This window comes from Pinus tabuliformis, chromosome 3_1, assembly GCF_031772625.1.
Source record: "Pinus tabuliformis cultivar Carrire ecotype Pingquan chromosome 3_1, CPIR1, whole genome shotgun sequence".
Classification (NCBI taxonomy): domain Eukaryota; kingdom Viridiplantae; phylum Streptophyta; class Pinopsida; order Pinales; family Pinaceae; genus Pinus; species Pinus tabuliformis.
The window spans coordinates 651831475-651836927 of NC_142301.1; positions in this window are offsets into that span (position 1 = coordinate 651831475).

The window sequence follows — 5453 nt, forward strand, 5'->3', positions numbered from 1 at the left end:
GCACATGTTTTTTGGACGCGATGGTTTTCGGTCCATGGTTTTGGATGCGATGGTTTTTCATTCCATGGTATTGGATGCTTCGGCATGTATAAATATGTGTTGTAACATTGAAAGGAATATAATGAAAAATCAAGTTGGTACTCCCAGTTTTGGGATCCAAGGGGAAATCTCTGTGTATGCATTTTATGTGTTATGCTCTCACATTGTTTATTTTCTATGTTTTAGAATTCGTATGCAGGTAATTTATGTACGTCGTTAAAACCTACAATTGGTATCAGAGCATATTTGGCTTCAAGGGGATGCCTTCACTGTTGAGGGGTTTCGCTCAGGCCTGTGGTAGACCTTATTCAGTGGGAGATCTGTGAGATCAATTCTGGTGGTGAAAGAAGATGGCGAGTAGTGGAAAGATAGAGATCGAGAAAGTTAATGGTAAGAGTTTTGAGTTGTGGAAACTCAAGATGGAGGATCTGTTGGTGGATAAAGATCAGTGGATCGTGGTAGATCTGGTTAGTAAACCAACGGGAGTGTCCGATGAAGAATGTAAGAAGTTTGATCAGAAGGCAAAGAGAACAATACAATTGTGTGTCTCAGATTCAATATTGTTGAATGTATTAGGGGAAGCTATGGCGAAGGCTTTGTGGGACAAGTTAGGGACTTTATACCAATCTAAGTCTCTGGTGAATAAACTGTTCTTGTGGAAAAAGCTGTATAACCTGAGGATGAAAGATGGAGAGTCGATGACAGAGCATCTGAATGCATTTAATACTGTGGTAAGTCAGTTAGCATCTGTTGATATTAAAATTTCAGATGAAGATAAGTGCATCAATTTCTTGTGTTCTTTACTAGATTCATGGGATAGTTTGGTTATTGCAATAGGTAGCAATGCAACTGCCATGCAGTTTGATGAAATAGTCTCAGCCTTGTTGACGGAGGAGATGAGATGGAAAAATATGGAGAGCCAAAATGGTGATGCCTCGTCTGTACGAGGATGGTCCCAGAACAGAAACAAAAATAAGTCATCGAGTGGGAGATCCAAATGTAGAGGGAGATCTAAATCTCCAAGAAAACCTATAGAGGTGGTGTGATGGAAATGCGGAAAGGAAGGCCACTTTAAAAGGGACTATAAATCTAAAGCTCCTGACAAAGGAAAGGGATCTGATGAGGCTCCTTCTGCAGAGGCAAAAACCACCTCAGATGAAGGTGGTGATGTGTACTTAGCTTCCTCAAGTACACATGTAGATCATGAGGCATGGTTGATTGAATCAAGTGCATCCTTTCACTTCAGTACTCATAGAGAGTGGTTCTGTGAGTATGAGAAATGTGATGGTGGTGATGTCTTCTTGGGGGATGATAGTAAGGCTAGAATCATTGGTCGCGGAAAGGTAAAGCTGAAGTTGCAAGGTGGAAGGGTTAGAACGCTTCCAGGTGTTCTACATATTCCTTCATTAGCCAGAAATTTGATTTCTGTAAGCAAGCTGGATGATGCAGGTCTGAAAATAGTGTTCAAGAAGGATACCTGCAAAATGTTTAGGGGAGCACTGGTATTGATGCGGGGAGTTCGGATTGGAACTCTATACAAGCTACAAGGTATCACTGTTATTGATGGTTGTAATAGTTCTATGGTTCCTGAAAGTGGAGCAGAAAATCTAGTGGTCTCTGGAGAGAAGACCATGTTGTGGCATCAAAGGCTTGGACATATTGGAGAGAAGGGCCTTCGAATACTTCATGGTAAAGGTATGGTAGAAGGTATGAGTAATAACTCTTTGGATTTTGATTTCTATGAAAATTATGTATATGGGAAGCAGAATCGGGTGAGTTTCCCCTCTAACACATATTTCATTAAATTTGGAAGTATTCTATTACAAGGCCTTCAACAACATTCATTCTTTTGTAAATCTCCATATTAACTTAATTCAATATAAAAATAATTTTAGTAATTTCAAACCAAGTAAAGATCATGAATAGGTCAAACACGGAGTTTTTATTTACAATAGTATCAATACACAATAGGGGTGTGAAATCAAACTCTTAGAAGCAATTGATTTAAGCTAAATCATATTAGTATGTCTAATATTCAATAAAGATATTATAATTATGGATAACATACTAGATTCCTCAATGTTTGAATTTTGTGTCTGATGACTCTAACCCCCTTTCCCACAACCTACGAGGGATTTATTGATTGAATGATGGTGATGTGAAGATCATAGTGAAAATGGAAAGGATGTGTGTCCCTTGCGTTGCATTGAAACTATTCTACAAAAAAATTAGTAAAATGTTTTTGTGCTCAATTTCCTACGGTCCCTTCATGCCCTTATGAAGCACTAATGGGGGGGTGATAATTCATCTTCATAACATCAAGGGATCCATTATAAAGTTAGGCATTGTTGATTTAGGTATTTTAAGAAAGTTAGGCACCTTTGATCTATCTCCACTAAAAATCCAAGTACATCAAATGAGAGTTCTTAAATGGGTATTCAGGTCATTCCATTGTGATGGACAATGTAACAAATTGAAGTAAACAAGAATTAATGGTCTTCTTGTAAGTAGTGGAGGCAAGGGTTTTCAAAGATTAGTAAAGTTGATGGTAGTGTGGATATTAATATCTTCTTGTAAACATTGTCAAAACCAATAATAGTCTCAATGTATGTAAATAATAGTCTCAATTGTATGGAAAACCATGATTGACCATTACTTTCACTAAGAGGAGAAAATTATAAGAATTTTTAATGGGGAAGAAATATTTGTGAAACATAACTCATGAATTTTAGTTGAAATTTATATAAGTCCTCATGTTCTTTAATTATTAAATACTTAATGTAAATACAAATAAATTCTCGTTAAGATATTGATTTTGAAGATTAAATATGTATTAAAAGGCATTCATCTATGACACTTGATTTTAAATATAATCTGAATAAACCACTTAAAGTTCATTATCAATTAATCCTAATTAGTTTTGTAAAAGATATATCTTTACTTACGTTAAGAGCTTTATTTCAAAAATAAATTACATTTATAAACTTATATCAATACATATAAGTAAATGGAATTGAATAAATAGCTTCTAAGTCTTGTTGGATTCTATGAGATTATTTTAAGTACAAATAGTTTCTTTAAGAATTGAAATTTACAAAATGTTTATCTTGATGGGAAAATCATATCATATAGTGCAAAAAGTTTAAAGACATTCATTTATGGCTCATCTATTGAATGAGCTTAAATAGTCTACTTAATGCTCATTGTGAATTCATTAACAATGTCACATTTATACATTCATATTAAACCACATGATAAATAATGGTTTCTTGACTTATTCACTTATATAACATGATTACATATAGAGATAATTGATTTAAGAATGCGTGGTTAGAAAAAGTTGTCAATTCAAAATAGAATAAATTAGTTAGAACTCATCAAAGATTGATTTTAAATTATTAATTTTCTAAAAATTATATTTTTACTTACATTAAGAACTTCATTTCAAAAACAAATTGCATGTATACATACATATATACTAAATAGAATTTAATACATACTTGTCTTATTGTATTCTATCAGATTATTCAATTACAAATAATTTATTTAAGAATTGAAATTTACCAAAATGTTAGGGGTGGGAAAATCAAATGTCCTATGTTGCAAAGAGTTTAATTACATTTATTTATGGCATGTATCTTGAATGAACTTGAACAATCTACCTAACATTCATTACCAATTAATTATTTTGTGTGTTGTTAGGAAAACCATTTAATTTTACATGGAGTTTTATTTCAAAAAAAATGTCACATTTATACATTTATATAAAACCTCGTGATAGAAAAATAAAAGTCAATAAATGCTTTTGTATAGATTAATTAGAATTCATTATCAATTATATATATTAAGCGCTACATTAAAAAAATACATTACATTTATAAACTTCTATCAATGCATGTAACCAAATAGAATTCTTCAAGTCCTAATGGGTCCTATGAAATTATTTAAACCACAAATAAACTATTTAAAAAATGAAAATGACAAAATGTTAATATGAATGGGAAAATCAATGTCTTATCGTGCAAAAAGTTTAGATACAACCATTTTTGACCCATCTCTTTAACGAGTCTAGATGGTCCACTTAACACATTGTTAATTAATTATTCCATGTTTTATGAAGAAGATAATTTTGTTTTACAGAGTTTTATTTTAAAACAATACAATATGAAATTAATACTCTTAATAAATTAAGTGATAGGATTATGGATTAAGAATTTCAATTTATTTAAAATACAAATTTACAAAAAAATAACTTTAAGTAATGAAATTAAATGTCTTAAAGTTCAAAGATATAATTCATCCATTGTTAATTAATTATTCCATGTTTTATTAAGAAGATAATTTTGTTTTACATAGAGTTTTGATTTAAAACAATACAATATGAAATTAATACTCTTAATCAATTAAGTGATAGGATTATGGATTAAGAATTTCAATTTATTTAAAATACAAATTTACAAAAAATTAACTTTAAGTAATGAAATTAAATGTCTTAAAGTTCAAAGATATAATTCATCCATGATAGTGTCTAACCAAACCTTGATAATCCACTTAGCAAACATTATCATTAATTATATGTTTTTTTAAGAAATGCAAAATTATTTACAATAGATTTTTATCTCAAAAATTACAAATCATATTTATGCACTCATATTAGTGCATTTTATATGTAAACAATAAATAACTAACTTTGTGCCTGGTTGATTTTCATTGTTTTATGATTGCAACTACAACCATTAATTGATTTAAGCATATAAATTTAGGAAAATTATGAATTGAGAAATCACATATCTTATGCTTCAAAAGGTTCAAATCATTCATCTGTGACACATTTTCCATTAGCCTTATTAGTGAATAATGCATTGTGAATAGTAAATAGTGCACATAGCATTTATCAAGTAAATTATTATAAATCCTTGAGTAAGAATTACACCTTTGTTTGCAAGGAGTTCTATTTCAAAACTTATATTTCAAATTTATATATGATTATTGATGCATATAAGTAAACAAAAATCATTAAAAATAACATGTCTCGATGGTTCATGTAAGATAATTTAAAAGGCAAGCAACAAAATCATTGCAAAAGGAATTATAAATAATAAGAAATATACATATTAATATAATTGGCAATTCCCATATATTTCAAAAAATATAAAATCATACAAATTGATACAACAAAAACTATGTCCAAAATGTATTGAAAATTTGGAATGTACTTTTCAACAAATTTATAAAGGAAATTATCTCCATCCACTACAATGAAGTACATGTTCTATTGAACATTCGAATGTACTCATATTTTTCTTTGATACAATGAGGTGTCTTAAGAAAGGGGAATAAAACTTGCATAAGTCAAGTACCTTGCTCTTTTCCTGTATAGGCTTTTATCAAGATGTGGTTTGATCGATATCCAA